This window comes from Myotis daubentonii, chromosome X (genome assembly GCF_963259705.1).
Source record: "Myotis daubentonii chromosome X, mMyoDau2.1, whole genome shotgun sequence".
Classification (NCBI taxonomy): Eukaryota; Metazoa; Chordata; class Mammalia; order Chiroptera; family Vespertilionidae; genus Myotis; species Myotis daubentonii.
The window spans coordinates 105705118-105730436 of record NC_081861.1 but is presented as its reverse complement, the minus strand read 5'-3'; positions in this window follow the sequence as shown (position 1 = coordinate 105730436).

Sequence of the window (25319 nt, the reverse complement as noted above, 5' to 3'; positions counted from 1 at the left end):
TACCAATGGAAGAGAACAGAGAATCCAGAAATCGACCCAAGCTATTATGCTCAATTAATATTTGACAAAGGAGGCAAGAGCATACAATGGAGTGAAGACAGTCTCTTCAATAAATGGTGTTGGGAAAATTGGACAGATACATGCAAAAAAATGAAACTAGACCACTAGCTTACATCATGCACAAAAATAAACTCAAAATGGGTAAAGGACTTAAACATAAGACAGGAAACCATAAAAAAGCTTAGAAGAAGCCATAGGCAGCAAAATATCAGACATATGTCCTAGCAACATAGGACAATGGAAACTAAGGAGAAAATGAACAAATTATTACTACATCAAAATGTGAAGCTTCTGCACAGCAAAATAAACCATAAACAAAATAACAAGAAAGCCCACTGCATGGGAGAACATATTTGCTAATGTTATTGCCAATAAGGGTTTAATCTCCAAAATTTACAGAGAACTCATACAACTTAACGAAAGGAAGATAAACAATCCAATGAAAAAATGGGCAAAGGACCTAAATAGACACTTTTCAAAAGAAGACATACAGAAGGCCAAGAGACATATGAAAACATGCTTAAAGTCATTAATCATCAGAGAGATGTAAATCAAACAACAATGAGGTACCATCTAACACTTGTCAGAATGGCTATCATCAACAAATTAACAAATGACAAGTGCTGGTGAAGATGCAGGAAAAAGGAACCCTCTTGCACTGCTAGTGGGAATGCAGATTTGTACAGCCACTGTGGAAGACAGTATGGAGTTTCCTCAAAAATTTAAAAATGGAACTCCAATTTGACCCACTAGTCCCACTTCTAGACCTATATCCCAAGAAATCAGAAACACCAAACAGAAAGGATATATGCACCCCTATGTCCATAGCAGCACAATTTACAATAGGTAAGATTTGGAAATAACCTAAGTGCCCACCATCAGTTGAGTGGATTAAAAAATGGTGGTGCATCTACACAGTGGAATACTACACAGCTGTAAAAAATAAGGAACTCTTGCCATTTGCAACAGCATGGATGGAACTGGAGAGCATTATGCTAAGCAAAATAAGCCAGTCAGAGAAAGATAAATATCACATGATCTCACTCATTTGTGGAATATAATGACCAACATAAACTGATGAACAAAAATAGATCCAGAGACAAATGGCAAGGAAGGTGTGTGTGGGGGTGCGGGGATAAGAGATCAACCAAAGGACTTCTATGTATGCATATTAGCATAACCAATGGACATAGACACTGGGGAGGTGGGGACTTGCCCTCGGGGTGGGAATGACTGAGTGGGGGGGGTCAATTGGGGAAAAAAAACACAATAAAAAATTAAAAATGGAACTTCCATTTGACCCAGTAATCCCACTTTTAGGAATGTATCCCAAGAAAACAGAAACACCAATCAGAAAGGATATATGCACCTCTATGTTCATAGGAGCACAATTTACAATAGCTAAGATTTGGAAACAACCTAAGTGCCCATCAGCAGATGAGTGGATTAAAAAACAGTGGTACATCTACACAATGGAATATTATGCTGCTGTAAAAAATAAGGAACTCTTGCCATTTGCAACAGCATGGATGGAACTGGAAAGCATTATGCTAAGCGAAATAAGCCAGTCAGAGAAAGAGAAATATTACATGATCTCACTCATTTGTGGAATATAATGAACAACATAAACTGATGAACAAAAATTGTACCAGAGACATAGAAGCATCGAACAGACTGTCCAACCTATGAGAGAAAGCAGGGGGTGTGGGGGTAAGAGATCAATCAAAGGACTTTTAAGCATGCATATGAGTATAACCAATGGGCACAGACAGTAGGGGGATGAGGGCATGTCTGTGGGCTGGGGGTGGCTGGGGAGAGGTCAATGGGAGGAAAGGAGACTCATGTAATACTTTAAACAATAAAGAATTCAAATTCAAAAACAGGAAATCATTTATTTATTTATTTATTTAATAAATATGTTGTACAACTGCTATATATTTGCCAGGCCCTAATATAGGAAAAGCATTAACTTATTTAATACTGAGCAAGATAAACAGGTTTTCTTCCACCAAGGCTGCTTAAAATTAAGAGTGAAAACAGTCCATTGAACAGAAGATCACACTAACATTTCATCTGGCTATGTTTTGAGAAGCATTCTAGAAGTGAGTGTTGTATAAAGTCCATAGGGACCAAAGAATGCTTATTTATTTATTTATTTATTTATTGTCTAAAGTTTTACATATGTCTCCTTGTTAAGAATGCTCTTTAGAGGAAAAATGTAAACTGAGTTGAGTTGACAGAGATGATTTAAGTGAGTCATATATGCCTTAGGGATAAGGCATTTCAATGTAAATTTTCAGATTGGTACAGGTCAGACTGATTTTACTGAGCTTAAGTTTCATTATCTGTAAAACTGAGATATATATATATATATATATATATATATATATATATATATACACACACACACACACACACACACACACACATACACACACAGTGGGGCCTTGACTTACGAGTTTAATTCGTTCCTTGACGGAGCTAGTAATTCAAATTACTCGTATGTCAAATCTTAAAGTGAACGAGTGAGACACGTAATGCTGGGCTGATGTTGTGGCATTCACTGTGACGTTCGCTGCGCCAACTAGTGGTGGGGTATCTGAAGCTGACTCATAACCCGAATTTTACCTCACAACTCAAAGCAAAAAATCGGTCGAGAGACAGCTCCTATCTCGAAAACTCATTAGTTGGGACACTCGTAAGTCAAGGCCCCACTGTATATATATATATAGTATATATATATATATACTAGGGGCCCAGTGCACGAAATTCGTGCACTGGGTGTGGGGGGGCGGGGAGTGTCCCTCAGCCCAGCCTGCCCCCTCTCACATACTGGGAGCCCTCAGGCGTTGATCCCCATCACCCTCCAATCGCAGGATCAGCCCCTTGCCCAGGCCTGACGCCTCTGCTAGAGGCGTCAGGCTTGGACAGGGGACCCCCATCTCGCCCCAATCACTGGCTCTGACCCCCGCCCAGGCCTGAGGCCTCTGGCCCAGGAATCATGCCTGGGCAGGGGACCCCCATCTCCCTCTGATCGCTTGCTCCACCCCCCGCCCAAGCCTGACACCTCTGACCCAGGCTTCAGGCCTGGGCAAGGGGACCATCATATCCCCCCAATCCCTGGCTCCGCCCCCCGCCCAGGCCTGATGCCTCGGCCAGTGGAGTTGACCCTCATCACCCTCCGATCACCAATCACCGGATCAGCCCCTTGACCAGGCCTGAGGCCTCCGGCAGAGGTGTCAGGCCTGGGCAGGGGACCCCCAGCTCCCCGCGTTGCAGGCTCCACCCCTGCCCAGGCCTAACGCCTCTGGCCTAGGCGTCTGGCCCGGGCAGCGGGAACCCACAGCTGCAGTGGCCCCACGATCGTGGGCTCCGCTTTAGGCCCAGGCAAGGGACCCCTAGCTCCCGGGACTGCCAGCTTCGACTGTGTCTAGCTCCCATCGCTGGCTCCACCCCTACTTCCTGCTATCACTGGCCAGGGCGGCAAAGGCGCCTGATTCTCTGATCATGGCTGGGGGGCAGGGCAAAGGCGGCCCTGGGGCCGCCTTTGCCCTGCCCCCCAGCTCTTAGCTCCCTCCTGGGTTTCCGATCACTGTCAGTGGCAGGGGGCTTCTTCCTGCTTTCCCTTTCGCCTCCCTGCATTGTGCCTGCATATGCAAATTAACCACCATCTTGTTGGCAGTTAACTGCCAATCTTAGTTGGCAGTTAATTTGCATATAGCCCTGATTAGCCAATGAAAAGGGTAGCGTCGTACACCAATTACCATTTTTCTCTTTTATTAGTGTAGATATATATATATATTCTGTAAAATATACATTACATGTAAAATTGACATATATGTGTATGTGTATATATAATATATACCTATATACATATATATGAATATATATTTCCCCTCTGTATCCTTGTGAAGAAAAAATAGATGAAAAAATGTGAAAATGGCACAAAAGCTGTAAATGATTAAATGATATGAGCTATTATTTTTGTTCCCTCAAAGTCTTTCTTTTCTCTGTCCTTGAGATTTGCCATTCCAGGTCCCATTTCTTTAGGAACTTTCTCTTGCTGAATGATACTTGATAATTTGATAATGATTTTATACTAGCGCATTAATTGATTGTGGTGGGTTAATTTCTCTTTTGGGATATTTAAGCAAGAGTGTGTCAAAGCACTCCCTTAGTCAGTAATTTTAATGGCATTAATTGCATGCATTGCAGCAGGCAAATGGGAACAAATTATTTAGTGGCAATATGGGCCATTAGAATTTCCTTGACCCCACTAGGTAGGTGGCGCCCTAGTCTGCCCACAATAGAGCCAGTGCCAGGCATATTAAACGATATTTGGTTCACTCATCATATCATTTGATGTTCATAGTGACAACTTGAAGAAGGAAGAGCCAGAGTTATAGATAGTAAGTGACAGCATACAAAACTGAAACCCAGATCTTTGGACTCCAGGCAGAAGTCTCTCTGCTCTAACTAGTATTCAAACATTTTTAGTTCTTTGTTTAAAGAAAGTTTTTAGTAAAATATGAAGATAAAAAATAAAAACAGGTGCAAGCAGAGATATTTCTTTAAAGAAGAGTTTGGGGGAGTAGAGCCCTAGCCTCTCATTATTCTCCTCATATCTGCATTCACAACCATATGAGCCCTCCTAAGAACCTTGTAACACATTTTGACAACCATTGAACAACACCATGCTGCTGTACAACTCACTGATTATTTCTAACATGTCAGCCCATATCAATGGACCTCTCCTTTTGAAGACTAAATTCCTTGAAGTAGCTGAAAATACCATTTTTCGAAGCTACCAGGAGAACCTCTAGGGACTTATATATTAGTAGACACTAGGGGCCCAGTGTACGAATTCATGAACCTTGAAAGGAACTGTGGGCCATGAGGCTTGGTGGGCACAGGGGTCTCAGTCCATCCTCCATGCCCCTGCCCAGCCCCTCCCACCATGGCCCCTGGTCCCCTATCTGCTGGCAGCCCCACTCCCGCCGCCACCACTCCGATGCACTGACAGCACCAGCCCTGCTTGCACCCTCTGACAGTGTGGAGCAACTGGGGCTAGCGCCTACAATGGATATGAGCGGCGGCTGCTGCCCCAATTGCCCCTCAGGAGAAGGGGGAGGTGAAGAAGCTCTCAGGGGCAACCAGGGTCAGCAGCAGATGCAAGCAGTGACTCTGGCACCAGCTATGGGTGCAAGCAGGGCCAGTGCCGGCAATGGGTGACACCAGCGGCTCCAGTGCTGGCAGTGGGTGTGAACGGGGCCATTGCTGACAGCGGATGCAAGCAGTGGCTGCTGGCCCTGATTGCCCCTCAGGAGCAGAAGAAAGTGGAGAAGCCCTGAGGGGTGATCAGGGGCAGCAAATGCTGCTCGTACCTTCTGTCAGCACTGAGCGATCAAGGCTGATGCCGGGCATCAGCAGCGGGTACAAGCAATGGCTCTGGTGCCAACTGCGGGTGTGAGCAGGGCCAGTGCCGGCAGCAGGCGCAAGTGCCGGTCTGGACTGTGGCGTGTAGCAGCAAAGAATTTTCAGTAACCACCAGAGGCTCGCCCCAATGACAGCGACCAGTGCTCCACCTTGGTCTGGTGCCCCCACTCATATGCTTCACCTTCCCGGCAAGGTTGATACCTGCCATGTTTCATGCGCACCCCCTGGTGGTCAGCATACATCACAGCAACCAGTTGTTTGGTTGTTTGGTTGTTCTGCGTTCAGCCTATTTGCATGTTAGGGTTTTATATAAATAGATTGTTGCTTGTTTCTTCACCCTTAAAGTAACACATTGATTTATTCAACAAATATTTATTCAGAACATACTATGGGTCAATCACTCTTCTAGGCACTGGAAATACACCACTGTGGAAAAATACTCAAAAATCTCTATCTTCATAAGACTTACATTATAAATATACCTTTTGGTTTAAAGGCATGGACTCTGGGGCCATATTATTTGAATTTTAATTCCAACTCCACCAATTAATATTTGTATGACTTTGTTCAAGTCTATCTTTTATTGGTGATTTTCCTCATTTGCAAATAGATATTGAATAGTGTCTACATCCCACAATGATTATGAGATTTAAAGAGTTAATGTTTGTAAAATATAATACATAATAAACAATATATATTTTTTTGTTAAACTAAAAGCATTTGGGAGTGAGGAAAATGGCAGCCGAATAAACAGACATGTCCTGCGCCTTGTCATGGACCAGATAGAAGAAGCAACTAAACTGGAGAACATCCACCTGGAATTGGCAAATTAGACATAGCTGGTGAGACAATTTGCAGTCAGGAAATGCGGAGGATGCCTGAAGAACAGTAGGATCTTGGATCTGGGTTGGAGAGAGACACCTGACCATTGAGCCAAGAGGGTCAGGAGGAAGCTGCACTGCACCAAGTCCAAGTCCCTTGGGGGACAGGCGTGACATCTGACTGTGGAAAGGAAGTCCACAGGGCTGCTGTTGACTGGGGAATCTAGATCTAAGTTCACAGCCAAGAGAAGCTGCGCCTAGAAAGGTGGCCTGAAGAGCTTCCTGAGCAGCATGGTGCTGGGGAGCAGGGGGAAAGGGAGAAAAACTCACAGTTGTGTGGTTGTTTGGCTTTTGTTTGTCTTTGCCTTTATTTGCTAAAACCATATCATATGACCTTTCAATTACAAACACTCACCCAAGGTTACAGTGGAGGTAGAGGTGCATATTTGTGGGGTCTGGGGAGGGGTTGTGGAGGAAAACAGAGCAGGGAGAGGTGACCAGGAATTCAGCACTGAGACCTTTGTCACCCTCCAAACCTAAGCAGCTATCTTTCTTCTGAAGTGTCAGCCCCTCCTAGCAACCACAAGACACCTAATACTGCCACACCCAGCCTACACCTTGAGCTGTAAAAAGGGAACAAAGACTTTGAATAGCCCCAAAGAGCCCTCAAGGACTGGGTTAAAGGTGAGACTTACAGTCCTGGAAAGTGATACAGCCTCACCCCCACCTAAAGTCCTGTCAGAAACAGACATTTGAGTGTTTAAGATTGACAGCAGGCAGACAGGCAAAGTGGGCAGATTGGTACCACCTGCTTGCAGCCAAGGCCTGTGGAGATAGACACAAACAGAGGAACAGTGGATCACTTGGAACTTCAACAGAGCTGACTACTGAACAGAAAACTGAGAGGTGACAGACAGAACAGAAGAGTGGGGTCTTAAGCCAATATGGGGCATTAAAACTCAGCTGGAGTGAACAACACTTCACTTTTTTACTTTTTACCTTTTATTTTATTTTTTTCTTATTTTTGTTTTTTATTATTTTAGTATTACTTTTTCTTTATTCTATTTTTATTAATTTACTTTATCTTATTTTTTTTAAATTTTTACCCAACCTTTCCTTCCTCACTTCTCCATTTTTCATCCTGTTCTCTCTTCTGTCCCTGCTTTAGTTTTTGTCAGGGCCAGCCTGACAGGGTTGAGCCGGGCTGAGGCAGGGAGGTGGGAATTGAGAAAAGAAAGAAAGACAGGAAAGCGGGGTTGGGAGGACCCCAGTTCTCTCGATGAACTGAAGCAAGTTTATTAGCCACACAATCCTATTTATACATAACACACTGAATAGGAGGTCTGTCAAGAGGAATGTATTCTTTGTTCCTCTTAATCTCTAAGGGAGAGACACAGCAGAAGGACAAGTTCTCAGTACAGCATATCTCAGTAAATGGTTACAGACTTCTTGGTAAGCCATGAAAGGCTGTTCTCATTCTACAAATGTTGAGAGGAACTGATTCATTCTACTGATAATCGCCATCCAAACAAGTCTAGAAAAACTGTGTGGGCAAGGGTCCCAGCCTTGCTTTCCCCTTCAGGTGCAAGGACCTTGCCAGCTTACATCTGGCCCCCAACAGATCCCCCTTCTTGGTTTTTTGGGGCAAAGTTCATGTTTCAGTGTCTGACAGTTTTTTATGTGTACATGTCAGCAGTAATATTTCAGTTCTGAATGCTGGACAAATGGTGGCAATGCAGGTCCGACCCTCTCTGGTTTGGTCCTGGGCAATCTGCAGCGACGCACAGCTGCTGACTGCTAGCATGATAAGGCGTCTTCACCATCTTTATTTCTGGATTGCTTCTCTTCTCATTGTCTCATGGGGCCACTGCTATTCTGTGGCTGGAGCAGTCCTGATAATTCTTCTCTGTTGCAGGAATCTACATGGTCATGGAATTGTTTTCTGAAAATATACAAACGTATTCTCGACCAAAGGTTAATAAAGGAAACTTTACTTGGGATCCTATTTATTTTTACTCAAATGAATTTCCTTTGGCTTATTTTGACACCACATATGTTTTTCATGGGTGTCTTGCTGTTAGCATTATAAATGAAAAAATTAATTTTCAAGTAAAAATTTTAAAGCAATTAAGGCATTTACTTAACAGGTTATCATTTACTTAACAGGTTATTATTCTACTATCCCCCTTTTTTATTTTTTAATATTAGGAGGTTTTTGGAAATTTTTTAGTGTAGTCTTGATAACTTTTAATTTTAATTTTTTGTATAAAAATATGACTGCTTTAGGTTTATCATATGTTAAGCAATTTATCCATGAAATGAAAATTTTGATTAATACTTCTTGAGCTAGTTTTAATTAATCTGAAAACTTTACTATTATTTTACTGTCAAATTTAATACTCTAACAACAATCTTAGTTTATACTGTAAATATTAATGGAAAGGATTATTTTGCATCCTTTAGAGGCCCTGAGCATTCCTGGTGTTAGGCTGGATTTAGATATAGGGTAGCTGCTGTTAGCCAAGTCTCTGTTATCTGGGTACCGATTTCGGCTGGACTAAGTCTCTTTCTGTTATCTGGGTCCCGATCTGAGCTGGGCATGGAAATCGAGAAGCAGCCATGGGGACAGGATACCTTCCTCAGAAGGGGCGAGTGTTCAGGCCCCTGCATAGTAGGGGGTATGAGGATCTGTGCCCCACCTCTGTTGACCTCCAAGTTCTCCCCTGAGGCCCCCTGCGACTGTGCCTGTCTTAGGTCGCCCCTCCCTGAGGGGTCTTACTTGTCACTGACTAACCAGCCATCCTCCGGGGCCAAGCATGGTGATGTGAGATTTAGTTCTGTCTCCTTCGTAGCGTATGCCCCTGTGGCCTCCATGCCCAGTAACTGCCTTTGGATCCCCTCGCCTGCTGGCGGGGCCCCAGCATTGATCATGGGGAACCCAGGGTTCTTCTCCAGAGAGGGCCCAGCTTATGCCATTGAGCAAGAGACAGATCCATGGTACCAGCCACCATGAGGCTTCGACCTCAGTATGAACAGAGAGCTTAGGTAACAGCAATGGGCAATTGGAAGGGGGACCCCCTTGGCAAAAAGGGCAAGAGAGGTCAATATAGAATGCTTAAGTGCCTTCCCAGGGGCCTTCCACACAGTGGAAGGGATAAAATCCTTTCATGTTCTTATTAAATTGCTGCCAAACAATTAGTTTGTAAGCTTGTTTGGAATAAATGTCAATATGCTGTTGTAAAATATTAAAAATTATTAATGAGCTTTTGTTATTTTAAATTATATCTTAAAATTCGACTGCTGTATTTTAAGAAATATAAAATAAGATAACTTGTTTTGCCCTTTCTTAGAGGCAAAAACTTAAAATATATATTTATTAATATTTATTTGATAAAGCTTTCTATGTGATTTCAAATATATTAAATTGGCTTTATTAAAAAATACTTTAAGAAAAGAGAATAAACTTTTGAAAACATTTCAGGGCCCATGAAATGTCCTAAAGTCATTCCTTGATTATAGTTTTGAAATCTAACTTAAAAAACTATTAAATATATATGTGTATATATAATTTGAAGATTATATACCTTTTATAATTATTAAGAGATATCAATTAAATTAAAACTGATCTTTGTATTCAAAAATTTTGGTTGGGATTATAGAATTTATCCTCTTTTTTCAATTAGATAAATGTTGAAATTTTATTATAATTATATGATTTCTCCCAATTTATTTAACCAGAACTTTAAACTTTTAGCTGGCAAGTTAAATATTTAGTATTTCTTAATCAGTAACATTTTTAAGAATAAACTTCAAAAATACAAGACATAATCAATAGATTTAATTCTGTCCTCTAGATTTTTCGTGAGAGACATTTAGATTAATATTTTAGCATTTTGTTATTTCAGAATATCTAATTCAATTTAGCAAACTCCTAAACCTTGGGGTGCCATTGACTGAAAACAGGTAACTATTAAAATGCAAATTAGTTACATTCTTTCTACCAAGAATGGGAAATTGAGAAGCAAGCCTCTTTTTAAAAGTTGTCACTGGCAGGAAATTTTTGGCCTACCTGCTCTGTTGGGGGAAGGGAGGCTAGCCCTTCCTCTATTAGAAATTGCTTTGGGAAGCCAGCCTTAATTAAAGGGTGTAGCCGTCTTTTACCTGGGCTACTTAGATTTTTATAATTAATATATTTTAATAATTCTTGAGATTTAAATCCAATTTATTATTTTAAGGCATATTCTTTAGCAAATTTTTGTAACAGAGACAATTTTACTGAATTTCCTTTTTGGCCTTGAAGTTAACGTTTTAACATCCTTTATTAGTATTTAAAAACTGTTCTTTATTATGGAAATGCCAATCCTGCTGCTAGAATCTAGCCAGCATCTTTTTTCCTTTGGGTTAAATTTTCCATTTTTCTTAGGAAATAATCAGTCTTGGGTTTTATTTTTTATATTTGTAAAGAGATTTCAGCTTAAAACTCTATCTAAATGTCCAAAATCGGACAATGCACGCCTTAGTTCTAAGCCAGTTTTCTCTTTACACGTGCACAGAAATCCCAGATGCATTTTTAAATTTCAGATCCGGTGGCATTTGCTGTAGCTGTATCGGAAATGCAAGGAAATCATCATTTCTTCTCTATGTGGGAGGTTTTAAATCTAATGATATTTTGTTTATTTCAGTAGGCAAGGGCAGCACCCAGGGCAGACAGAATGTCTTATTCCTATGGATCCAAGGTCCAGCCCGGCACTTCCGGGGGTTGCTCGGAATAGCTCTTGTATCTATTTTGTTTTCTGGGGCAGGCTGGGTGCTGTGCAGCCTGCTGGCCTTGAGACAGCACAGGGACAGGAGGGTAAATAGACAATGCCCCTGTTATTTGCCGTGACTGGGCTGGCCCCTTTTGGTAGTTTCCCGACTGGAGTTGAGGCAAAGAATTTCCCTGGATATCTGTCTTAGATTTACACTCATTTGCCCATTGTTTTCCTTTTTTACATTTAGGGCATAGTCCAGGTTGTTTGGGACCTCTGCCATTTCCTTTATTAATCCCTTTATTAGAAGGACACTGTTTTGCTATGTGTCCTCTTCCTCCACAAGTAAAACACTTGCGTGTTTGACTTTTCCCTGTGCTAAATTGTTGCTGAAGAATTCCTTCAATGGTGGTTCCCTTTAATGCTGCCGCAATGGCAACTCCTTGTATATATGAGGGACCAATATCTGCGCAAATGCGGATATAATCTGAGAGAGTCCCCTTTGTTTGTTAGGGCCGCAGTGCAGCTTGACAGGCAGTGTTAGCGTTTTCATATGCCAACTGTTTAACTATTAACATGCCAGCCTCCCCATCCACCACTACTTGGCCAACAGCCTGTAATAGCCGAGAGACAAAATCCTGATACTTTTTATCTGGCCCTTGAATAATTATTGAGAGCTCCTCTGTTTTCTGACCAGAGGTGGGTAACTTTTTCCAGGCTCTAATCCCAGCTCCATTAATCTGTCCATGAGCTTCCTGGGGGTATTGAATTTGATTATGGGTATCAGCATAGACTCCTTTACCTACCAACATTTCATAAGAAATATTAATCTGGGCAGCTCAATTATGAGAAGCTTATTCCTTAGCCTTTTCATCATATTCTGATTTCCACAAGAGATAATCCCCTCCTGATAAACAAGCTTTGGTAATAGCTCTCCAATCATTAGGTGGGAGAGCCTCTGAGGCCATAGTTTCCAAGATGGTTAAAGTATAAGGGGAAGTGGGCCCATACTGAGCACAGGCTGTTTTTAACTCTTTTAAGGTTTTAAAAGGAAGCAGGTCATAAGCACTTTCACGCTGTCCCGTGTGAGGGTTCACCTGTTCCATAACAGGGAAGGCGTGAATGCCCAATTCCTCACCACACTTTCGTGTCTCCTGCAAAGCCATCTGAAGAGGGGAAAGTGGAACTGGTGCTGCACAAGGCAGCGGAGAGCAGCAGGAACGGCCCCCGCGGCTTCTCTTTTTCTTGCCAAGAAGCTTTAATGTTTCTAAAAAGCATTCCAACACATCCTCTATATCACTGCCCTCTTCAGTTCCAGCAGAAAAATATTCTTCCTCCTCTTTTGCCTGAATAATACCTGTATTATCATTATGACAAAGAGCAGCAGCTTCCTCAAAATCCTCCTCATCTTGAGGAGTTAAATTATCTTTAAAAGTTACATTATTTCTTTTTAATATACTGTCTTTTTTAGACTCCTGTTTTGTGCTATCACACTGCTTCTCCTTTTTTTCTGGCTTAAGAGACGGTTGATTATGGTCATGTCTGGGATCCAAACAATCCCGTATTAAATTCGATAAGGAAATGCAGACCTCCTGAATGAATTTTAAAAAATTTTCTACTTGCTTGTTGTTAACCTTAGTTCCTCTACTATTGAGCATAAACTTTAACATTTGCCCATAAAGGGCATTTTCTCTAGATTCTAATTGCCCCATGCTTTACTCCCGATTACCAAATAATTGCTCCACCCTTACTTTAACAAGTGCACTCTTTATCCGGAGGAGTTCCTCACATCGTCTCTCCAAGCCCGATGGAGTTCCTCACCATCTTTTTCCCAGTTCCTCAGTCCCTGTTCTGGCGCCAGATCTGTCAGGGCCAGCCTGACAGGGTTGAGCCGGGCTGAGGCAGGGAGGTGGGAATTGAGAAAAGAAAGAAAGACAGGAAAGCGGGGTCGGGAGGACCCCAGTTCTCTCGATGAACTGAAGCAAGTTTATTAGCCACACAATCCTATTTATACATAACACACTGAATAGGAGGTCTGTCAAGAGGAATGTATTCTTTGTTCCTCTTAATCTCTAAGGGAGAGACACAGCAGAAAGACAAGTTCTCAGTACAGCATATCTCAGTAAATAGTTACAGACTTCTTGGTAAGCTATGAAAGGCTGTTCTCATTCTACAAATGTTGCTCTCATTCTACTGATAATCGCCATCCAAACAAGCCTGGGAAAACTGTGTGGGCAAGGGTCCCAGCCTTGCTAGCCCCTTCAGGTGCAAGGACCTTGCCAGCTTACATCTGGCCCCCATCAAGTTTTTTTTTTCTTTCCTTTCTTTATACCCCTTATTAAAAATTGATCTTCTTTATTGAGGTGTTATTATTATTGTTGTCTCTGTGGGCTTACTCATATATCTAATTTCCTCTCTCCTGCTCCATGTCCATGCACCCTTCTTTTTCATCTTTCATGGCTAGTCAATTTTTTAAATACTTTTGTTTTTCCTCTCCTCTCTTGCTCTAATCTTCTCTTAACTGTTTAATTAGTTTCACTCACTAAATTCAAGCCTTTCTGCTCTCTCTTATATTCTTTTCCAAAAATAAATGAATAAATAGATACATAAAAAATTGCTTTATCTTTTTTATTATTAATTATTTATTTATTTTCTTCTTATCCACTCATTCTCTTTCTGCCTCCTCTATACTGAACCGTGGTCATTCTCCTATTCATCCAATTCCTTAATCTTCCTTTCTGAATATAAGCTCTGCCTCTACAGATTTTGTACCTCCCTTTTTCAGTGTGTTTGTTGTATGCATTTTTGTTTATTTGTTTGTTTTGTGGTGTTTTCTCTCCATATTTTTTCTTTCTTTTTATATTACCTTTTTTCCCTTTTCTAGATATCATTTCTGCTCTCTAATCTCTCTCCTAATTCTCTTTTCTCTGGTGGTCACTTTTACTGGGGTTATTGGTGTCGTGTGTACAATCATGTTTTGTTCCCTTTGTGTCAGGTCCTGTTGAGTTGTATTTCATGCTGTTCAGTGAACATGGTAGAGAACGAGCCACATAACCAGACACCCTGAGAGGGGACTCCATTCACAAACAGGACAATAACACTCAAGACCCACCTACATAAAGAGAAACCAAATATCTGAAGTAGGGGGCATCTGTGGAATACCCAGCCCAGAAGACTTGAGAGATTGCACCACTGTGTCGCACAAAACATCTACTTTATAAGACAAACTCAAAAAATCTTGGTGGTATAGCATTTTGATTTAAAACAGTGGTTGGTTCTCAACCTGTGGGTTGCGATCCCTTTGGCGGTCGAACGACCCTTTCACAGGGGTCGCCTAAGACCATCCTGCATATCAGATATTTACATTATGATTCATAACAGTAGCAACATTACAGTTATGAAGTAGCAACGAAAATAATTTTATGGTTAGGTCACAACATGAGGAACTGTTTAAAGGGCCAGAAGGTTGAGAACCACTGATTTAAAACATAGAAATAATCACAAAGGAATAGCAAAAATTGGGAGACAAAAAAATAACCCCCATACAAAAGAAAAGGAGGAATCACCGGAAAAAAGGAAATAAATAAAATGGAGGCGAGCAATTTGTCAGAGAAAGAATTCAGAGCAATGGTTATAAGGATGCTGAAAAGGCTGAAAGACAATTCACCAACATGTATAAGAATCAAGAGGAAATGAAGAATGACATAGTTGCAATACAGGACACAATAGAAGGTTTCAACAGTAGACTAGAAGCTGAGGGCTGCATCCATGAGTTAGAACACAAGGTGGAAAAACACCAAAGGAGAGCAGCATTTGGGGGAAAAATACCCTTAAAAAACAGGAGGAGAGTCCAAGGGAAGTTTGGGACAACATTATACATCACATAAACAAATTGAGAGACAAAAATCACATAATAATATCACCTGATTCAGAAAAAGCATTTGACAAAATCCAACACATTTTCTTGATAAAAATTCTCAGCAAAGTGTGGAAGAGGGATCATACCTCAACAAAATAAAAGCCTTATATAACAAGCCGACAACCAACATCTTCCACAATTGGCAAAAACTAAAACCATTTCCCCTAAGAACAGGAACAAGACTGAGATGCCCGCTTTTACCACTCTTATAGGACATAGTACTGAAAGTGTTAGCCATAGCAATCAGATAAGAAGAAGCAATTAAAAGCACCAAATTGGAAAAGAAGAAGTAAAACTGTCATTATTTGCAGATGACACGATATTGTAGATAGAAAACCTTAAAGACTCTATCAAAAAACTACTAGACTTAATAAATGAATTTGGCAATGTAGCAGGATACAAAATTAACACCCATAAATCTATGGCTTTTTATATATCAACTAGAGGCCTGGTGCACAAAATTCGTGCAAGGTTGGGTGGGGGGGGTGGTCCCAAAGCCTGGCCTGCACCCTCTCACAATCAGGGATTGCTGGCTCCTAACCACTCACCGGCCTGCCTGCCTGAACGTCCCGAATTTCCCCCCTGTCTGCCTGATCACCCCTAACTGCTCTCCCCTGCCAGCCTGATCATCCCTAATGTCTCTGCCTCAGCCCCCACCACCGTGGCTTTGTCTGGAAGGAAGGCAGGATGACTGGAAGATGTCTGGTTGGCACTGTCTAATTAGCATATTACCTTTTTAATACTATAGATAACGAATTCACAGAATGATAAACTAAAAAGAAATCCCATTTACCATTGCAACAAAAAAATTAAGATACTTAGGAATAAACTTAATTAAGGAGGTGAAAGACCTGTACTCAGAAAACTATAGGACATTGACAAAAGAGATAGAGGAAGACATAAACAAATAGAAGAATATACTGTGTTTATGGATTTAATCAACATCATTAAAATGTCCATACTACCCAAAGCAATCTATAGATGCAATGCAATCCCCATTAAGATACCAATATCATATTTCATATACCTAGAAAAAACTCTCCATAAATTCATATGAAATAAAAGACCCTGAATAGCCACAGCAATCCTGAGAAAGAAGAACAAAGTTGGAGGGATCACAATACCAGATATCAAGTTATAGTTCAAAATCACTGTTCTCAAAACTTCCTGGTACTGGCACAAGAACAGACATAAGGACAAATGGAATAGAACAGAGAACCCAGAAGTCAACCCAAGTTACTATGCTCAATTAATATTTGACAAAGGAAGCAAGATTGTGCAATGGAGTCAAAACAATCCCTTCAATAAATGGTACTGGGAAAATTGGACAAATACATACAAAAAATGAAATTGTATCACCATTTTATACCATACACAAAAATAAACTCAAAATGAATAAAGGACTTAAATGTAAGATGGGAAACCATAGCAATCCTACAAGATTCCATAAGCAGCAAAATATCAGGCATATTTCCCAGCAATATGTTTACTGATACATCTCCTAAGATAGTGCAACATAAGGAGAAAATAAACAAATGGGACTATATCAAAATAAAAACTTCTGTACAGCACAAAACAAATAGAAAACTATCAGCAAAATAACAAGAGAGCCCACTGCTTGGGAGAGTATATTTGCCAATGTTACTTCTGAGAAGGGTTTAATCTCCAAAATTTATAGGGAACTCATACAACTTAACAAAAGGAAGATAAAGAATCCAATCAAAAAATAGGCAAAGGGCCTAAATAGACTCTTTTTGAAAGTGGACATAAAGAAGGCCAAGAGACATATGAAAACATGCTCAAAGTCACTAATCATCTGAGAGATGTAAATCAAAATGACAATGATGTACCATCTCACACCTGTCAGAATGGCTGTCATCAACAAATCAACAAATGACAAGCGCTGACAAGGATGCTGAGAAAAAAGAACCCTCGTGCAATGCTGGTGGGAATGCAGCCCCTGTGGAAAACAATATGGAGATTTCTCAAAAAATTAAAAATGGAACTTGCATTTGACCCAGTAACCCCATTTCTAGGAATATATCCCCAGAACTCAGAAACACCTATCAGAAAAGATATATGCACCCCTATGTTCATAGAAACACAGTTTATAATAGCTAAGATTTGAAAACATCGCAAGTGCCCATTGGCAGATGAATGGATTAAAAAACACTGACACATCTACATAATGGAATACTATGCAGCTGTAAAAAAAACAGAACTCTTACCATTTGCAATAGAATGGATGGACCTGGAGAGCATTTGCTAAATGAAATAAGCCATTAGGAAAATGATAAATATCACATGATCTCACTTATTTGTGAAATATAATGAACAACATAAACTGATAGACAAAATTAGATCCAGAGACAGAAGCATCGAACAGACTGTCAATACTCAGAGGGAAGATGGGATGATGGGAGAGGATAAGAGATCAATCAAAGGACTTTTGTGCATGTATATAAGCATAACTCCTGGACACAGAGTATAGGGGGGTGGTGAAGGCATGTGCTGGGTGTGGGAGTGGCTGCGGAGAGGTCAATGGGGGAAAAGGAGACATATGTAATACTTTAAACAATAAAAATTTAAATTTAAAATTGTATTGGGCGTGTACTGAAAATAAATAAATAAAATCTAAAGAAAGACAGATGTTGATAAGTACTAAGAAGAAAAATAACAGTACTTTGATGTTATTTTTGATTTCTGTTCAAAGTGGGTTGTTCTATGGCAATAGACACATACTATTTCAGAAAACAATATGCATCAATGGCAAACAATAGAAGTTACAGACTTCCCGGATGTTGCTAGCCACTGTTAAATAGCTATAAATAGAGATTGCCTTGAGGACGGAGACCACTGTGAAAAACAAAAAGTTACCTTCAGCCTGGCTGGCGTGGCTCAGTGGTTGAGCGGTGAACTACAAATCAGGACGTCATGGTTCAATTACCGGTTGGGCACATGCCCAGGTCGTAGGCTTGATATCTGGTGTGGGGTGTGCAACAGGCAGCCGATCAATGATTTTCTCTCATCATTGATGTTTCTCTCTCAGTCCCCCTCTCTTTTCCTCTCTGAAATCAATGAAAATATATATATTTTTAAAAGTGACTTTCGGATTAGCACTGGGGGTAAGGGTGGGAGTAGTGGACGTTAAGGGTACTTTTCTGTGTCCTTAGTTTTCCCTTTGTCATATGAAGGTTTACTTTAATATGATGCTATGTTACAGAGAGTTCAAAAATTAATGTGTTCTGTTTAAGTAACTTTACACTATTGGTAGTAGAGTGCTCTTATTCTCAAGAGACTTGAGTTAAGTTTTAGACCTGTGTACCACCAAAGATAAGAAATATTTAACTCTAAAATAAGTTTCAGAATGAGTTGGAAAAAATGTAATGTAATTTGTGGCTAAACCAGAGTTAGATTAAGCTGTGAATACTCATTGTATAGGGGAAAAGCAGAGCAGACATTTTAGAAACCTTTTGATGATCCACTATGGAATCACTGTCAGCCATAACAGTTATGTAAAGTGGCAATATGTTGAAGACTGAGGTAATGTGGTGTAATGAGACTGCTCTTGGGTGGGTCCCTGAACCCCCAAAACCACAAGGTCTCAGGTTTGATTCCTGGTCAGGGCACATACAAGAATCAACCAATGAATGCATAAATAAGTGGGACAACACATTTATGTTTCTCTCTTGAGCTCCCTTCCTCTCTCTCTCTACTAGTAAAGTCAATTAAAAAAAAAAACACCAAAAAGCACAGTCCATTCCATGCTGGAGCTTGGTTGTACCATGTGTCAAGCTCAAAGCCAATGGGACTTCAGCTCCACTGGATGTATGAAGCCACTGTAGCCACCTGTTTTGAGACCTATACTCACCTCTGCATCTTCTGAGCCACCAATGATGAGAACTTTGCACAAGATGCTTGCTCTGCTACCTCTATTGGGTAAACTTCCCCTTTCTGTGAGGCATGTAACCCTATCACGACACATATTAAGGGTTAATAAGAAAGGTTAGCTAATGGGTGTGAGAATATTTAAATGCATGAATTGACTAGCTTCTCTTTAATTTTTTAAATATTGCTTAAGTTCAGTAGTATTAAAAACCAGGCTAGTTGATTTTATGTTTAGCTATAGATATCAATTAATCATATCTATGCTTTTGTGTGTAATGTTTGAAATAATTATTGAACATTTATTCAACATATTAAAGGCCCAGTGCATGAATTCGTGCATTGGTGGGGTCCAGCCGGCCCGGCTCTAATCGGCAGATAGGGGCCAGGCCTGTTGGGAGGAGGAGATGGTGGGAGGTTGGCCAGTGTGCCTGCCCCAATCAGGACCTGATCAGGGCTGGGCCAGCTGGGGAGAGGGGCTGTGGGTGATTGGGCCAGTGGGCCCTAATCCTGATTTGGGGAGGGGCCAGCCATGGGGAGGGACTGTGGGCAGTGGGCCAGCCAGCCCCACCCCTGAATAGTGTGGAGGGGGTCGATCAGGGGCAGAGCTGGCTGGGGGAAGGGGGCACGGGCCAATCAGGGCAGTGGGGGCTGATCGGGGTTGGGACCCACCATGGGGAAAAGCTATGGGTGGTGGGCCACCCAGCCTCGCCCCCAAATGGGTTGGAGAGGCTATTGGGGACCAGCAGCCTGAGGGAGGAGCCATAGGTGGTTGGCTGGCAGGCCCTGCCCCTGATTGGAGTGTGGAGGCCAATCGGGGGTGGAGCTGGCTAGGGGGAGGGACCATGGACCAATTGGGGTGGAGGGGGCCCATCAGGGACAGGGCCAGATGAGAGGAGGGGTTGCAGGAGGTTGGCTGGCTGTCCCTGCCCCCTATTCAGGTGGGCTGGGCCGATAGGGGCTGGGGCCAGCTGGGAGGAGGGGCCACAGGAGGTTGGCTGGCCAGCCCCATCCCCAGGTAGGGCCAGTTCGCTGTCCACAGTGGGTGTCATAAAGACTGGTTGTTCTGGTAGTTATGGCATTTTGGTCGCTGGCTTTTTATATATATAGAATACTTATTAGGCATCCTCTATGAGCCAGACACTGTTCTAGATCAGCCGTGGGCAAACTACGGCCCGTGGGCCGGATCTGGCCAGTTTGAAATGAATAAAACTAAAAAAAAAAAAAAAAAAAAAAAAAAAAGACCGTACCCTTTTATGTAATGATGTTTACTTTGAATTTATATTAGTTCACACAAACACTCCATCCATGCTTTTGTTCCGGCCCTCTGGTCCAGTTAAAGAACCCATTGTGGCCCTTGAGTCAAAAAGTTTGCCCACCCCTGTTCTAGATGCTAAAATTGCAGCAGTAACCAAGCAGGCAAGATCCCTCCTCCATGGAGATTACATGTAGTGGGGGATGCAAAGTTAAATTAATTTGAAATGACATACTACACACATTTTGATAATTTGTATGAATATCTTACTATCTATACCTAACATTCTTTAAAAGTAGTCCACATTTGCCAAAATTAATGTGATAAGGGAAAGAATTAGACTAGTTTCTTGAGTGATGAATTTACATGCATAAGTTGTAAAATAATAACATAAATTTCACAAATATCAAATGTGCTATTGATGGATTCAGACACCAATTGGCAACCCCCTAATTGTCTTCTATGTGAATCTAAAGCTGTTTAGTTGTTGTTGTTGTTGTTGATGATGATGACATAAAGGATCCTCTAGGGCTGTTTCAGGTTTCTGTGTATATCTTGGTAAGCAAATATGGAAAGGCTCCAAAGGAAAAATAAAATGTAGAGGAGTCCCATGACACCAAGAACATATACGGGCTTTTTAAGGGACACCTCCAGCAAGTATTTAAGCATCAAACATTACCATTTAAACCATTGATGGGTTCTTACATGACTATTTGAATACAATGTGTTTTATTCAGTGCTTCTTCCACTTCATTTTGAAAGTCATATGCTATAATTCTAAGAACAGGTTCATTTGTGTGGCACATTTAAAATCAGATTTTGACATAATTATTTGAATCTGTAGAACACGCAGAAGTCTTTTTGTAAGCTTTTTGATTTTGACATAATCATTTGAAGGTGGAGAACACTCATAAGTCTTTTTGTAAGCTTTTTGCAAGCTCTTTTGCTAAAACCAACATGTCACAATTTGCCAAAAGAAGGTAGATATAAAACAGAGAAACACTTGATGACAGTGACATGAGTCACAAGATTGGTAAAATGCCATGCTTAAAAGATAATGTATTATTGAAATTATTAAGACAATACTCAGTTCTCATGGAGCTTTGCTTCCTAGTTACTCAGAGCCTACCATAGTCATACAATTTTGCATGCATAACCAGTTTCACAAGTTAAAAAAGTCAAGGTAGTCAGCTCAATGAAAGGAGAAAAAAAACCCCAGAAGTATCTACTCAGAGTGGTAGTTGCATTAATAATAGTGCATTGAAAACAATGGGTCCATTACCGCTTTGAGAAACACCATCCTTCATCACTGTAATAGAATCAGTGTTGCAGTAGACCTTATAGATTCAAAAATATTCTCCTTTATACAGCTCCATGAATTTAGAATAAGTGACAGAATCAAAATACATGAAATCTGACATTGCTAAAACATCCAAACATGTGTTAAATTTTGTATACCTTTTAATTTCACTTTTATAGTAATTTATTTTAAATGTATTTTACAAAACTATACCTTTTCATTAAATTGAATATTATTTTAAAACATAATATTGAACCGTGCCTGCTCCCATACTCACGAAGTTATGAAATTTTTCTAAGTGAAAAATGTCCATGGATCCATGTAAGTGGAAAGGCCATCAAGTGGATCATTCCTTACAAACAAAACTTTCCTTTTGCACCAATTTGATAAGAACTAGAATTATAGAAATTAATATACATGATGTTTTCTCACAGGAAGCATATAGTCTAGTGCATTATGGCTGAATACCTAAAGCTGTGGTTTACAGGCTAGCAATATTGCAGACTTAACCTGCTAACTATCTAGAAATGCCAAATCTCAAACCCAATTTTAGAACTATTAGAACCTGCATGTTAACAGGATTCCCAGGTGATTCATATACATGAAAATTTGAGAAGTACTGATCAAATAAATTTCATCAAGGATATTGGCCTGTAGTTCTCTTTCTTTGTAGTATCTTTATCTGGTTTTGGAAATAAGCTAATTCTAGCCTTGTAGAAAGATTTCAGAAGTGATCCTTACTCTTGGATTTTTTGGAATAGTTTGAGGAGGATACGTGTTAATTCTTCTTTGAATGTTTGGTAAATCTCCCCTGTGAAGCCATCCAGAACAGGGCTTTTGTTTTCTGGAAGATTTATTTTTTATTGATTAAAGTGTTACATATGTGTCCTTATCACCCCACTTCCCCCCCAACAACCACTCATGCCCTTACCCCCATGGTGTCTGCATCCATTGACCAGGCTTATATGTGTGCATACAAGTCCTTTGGTTGTTCTCTCCCCTTTACCCCCACCCTCCACTACATTCCCTCTGAGGTTTGACAGTCTTATCAATGATTCTCTGTCTCTGGATCTGTTTTTGCTCATCAGTTTATGTTGTTCATTATATTCCATAAATAAGTGAGATCATGTGATATTTATCTTTCTCTGACTGGCTTAGTTTACTTAGCATAATGCTCTTCAGTTCCATCCATGCTGTTGCAAATGGTAAGAACTTCTTTTTTACTGCAGTGTAGTATTTCCTTGTGTAGATGTATCATAGTTTTTTTTAATATATATTTTATTGATTTTTTACAGAAAGGAAGGGAGAGGGATAGACAGTTAGAAACATCGATGACAGAGAAACATCAATCAGCTGCCTCCTGCACATCTTCTGCTGGGGATGTGCCTGCAACCAAGGAACATGCCCTTGACCAGAATCGAACCTGGGACCCTTCAGTCTGCAGGCTGACACTCTATCCATTGAGCCAAACCAGTTAGGGCATGTATCATAGTTTTTTAATCCACTCATATGAGCAGTTGTGGCCTAAAGAGTTGCTTCTGCCTGAGGAGAAACCCCTTCACAACTCGACACCTAGATCCTTCAGTGAGACCAAAAATGGGGAGACAAAGAAACCCCAAAGGAAAGGAATAGAGGCATCACCAGAAAAGCAGCTAAGTGAAACAGAGGCATGCAATATGTCAGCAAAAGAATTCAGAATAAAGGTCATACAGTTCATAAACCAGATGGATGAAAAAATCAACAACTTATGTAAAAAACAAGAAGAAATAAAGAGTGATATAGCTACAATAAAAAAATAAAAATAATCATGTAAAGTTTCAACAGTTGACTAGGAAAAGCAGAGGACTGAATTAGTGAATTAGAAGATAGGGAAACAAAACACACTCAAGCGGAACTGCAATTGTAGAAAAAAATAAATAAAAGAAAGGAGGAGAGCCTAAGTGAGCTTTGGGACAACATGAAACAAAGCAACATACAGATAATAGGGGTGTCAGAAATACAGGAAGAGGAACAAAGGTTAGAGAATCTAATTGAAGACATAATGTAAGAAAACTTCCCTGAGGTGGGGAAGAAAAAGTCACACCAGCGCAGAGAGTCCCAAACAAGATGAACCCAAAAAGACCCACAACAAGACACATCATAATTACAATGGCAAATGTTCAGGACAAGAGAGAATCTTAAGAGCTGCAAGAGAGAGACAGAGTTACATACAAGGGATCTCCTATTAGATTATCAAATGATTTCGCAACAGAAACACATCAGGCCAAAGAATCTTCCAGCAACACTTTGTAATTACAACATCTATTTTATCAGTAGTTGTTGGCTATTCAGGTTTTCTGATTCCTCCTGATAGAGTTGGCAGATTTTATTTTTCTAGAAAAGTGTCCATATCATCCAGTTGGCCAGTTTGTTGTAATATAGTTGCTCATAATATTTTTTAGGATGCTTTGCATTTCTTTTGGGTCAGTTGTTTCTTCACCTCTTTTGTATCTGATTTTGCTTCTTTGGTTTCACTCTCTCTGTTTTTTGATGAGTCTAGTTAGAGTTCATCAATCTTGCTTGTCTTTTCAAATAACCAGCTCATTGTTTCATTGATCTTTTGCATTTTTGTTTGTTTGTTTTATTTTTTTTTGTCTCTGTCATTTATTTCCACTTTGACCTTTATTATTTCCTTTCTTCTACTTACTCTGGGCTTTTCTTGTTGTTTTCTTTCTTATACTTTAAATTGTAGGGTTAGTTGCTTATTAATTTTTTTCTTCTTTTTTGAGCTAGGCCTGTAATGCTATGAACTTCCCTCTCATGACTGCTTTCACAGTATCCCATAGATTTGGGGTTATTGTGTATTCCTTTTAATTTGCTTACAGGATGTTTTTTCTTTCTTCCTTAATAACTTTGGCAGCCCATTCATTTTTTCTTCTTTTTTCTTTTTTTATTTTATTGCTTAAAGTATTACAAAGCGTATTACATATGTGTCCATTTATCCCCCCCCCATTCATTGTTAATAACATGATATTTAACCTCCATGTGTTTAAATATTTTTTTGGGTTTATATTGTAGTTGGTTTCTGAATCATGCAATTGGATCACAGAAGATGCTTGATATGATTTTGATCTTTTTGAACTTGTAAAGACTTATGTTTTTGTCCTAACACATGCTCTATCTTTTAAAATGTCCCATGTGCACTTGAGAAGAATGTATATTCTGTATCTTTGGGTGATATGTTATGAAAATGCCATTCAATTCCTTCTGATCTGGTGTATCATTTAGGATCTTATTTCCTTGTTGATTTTTTGTCTAGGAGATCTATCCTGTGATGTAATTGGAGTGTTAATACCTTCTAATATATTTGTATTACTGTCTATCTCTCCCTTAAAATCATTCCAGAAAGTTTCTTTTTGTATATCTGGTTGCTATGATTTTTTGTTTGTTTGTTTAAAGTATTACATGTGTCTCCATTTTTCCCCCCACCACTCCCACCCCCCAGGAAAAGTCCCCACCACTCCAGTGTCCATGTTCTTTGGTCATGCTAATATTCATGCATACAAGTCCTTTGGTTGATCTTTCACCCCCCCTTCCCATACCTTCTCTCTGAGGTTGGACTGTATGTTCAGTGTTTCTTAATCTCTGGATATATTTTTGTTCATCAGTTTATGTTGTTCATTATATCCCACATATGAGTGAGATCATATGATATTTATCTTTTTCCAACTGGCTTATTTCAGTTAGCATAATGATCTCCAGGTTCATCCATGCTATTGCAAATGGTAAAAGTCCCTTCCTTTTTAGAGCAGTGTAGTATTCCATTGTGAAGATGTACCACAGTTTTTTAATCCACTCATCTGCTGATGGGCATTTAGCTGTTTCCAAATCTTAGCTATTGTAAATTGTGCTGCTA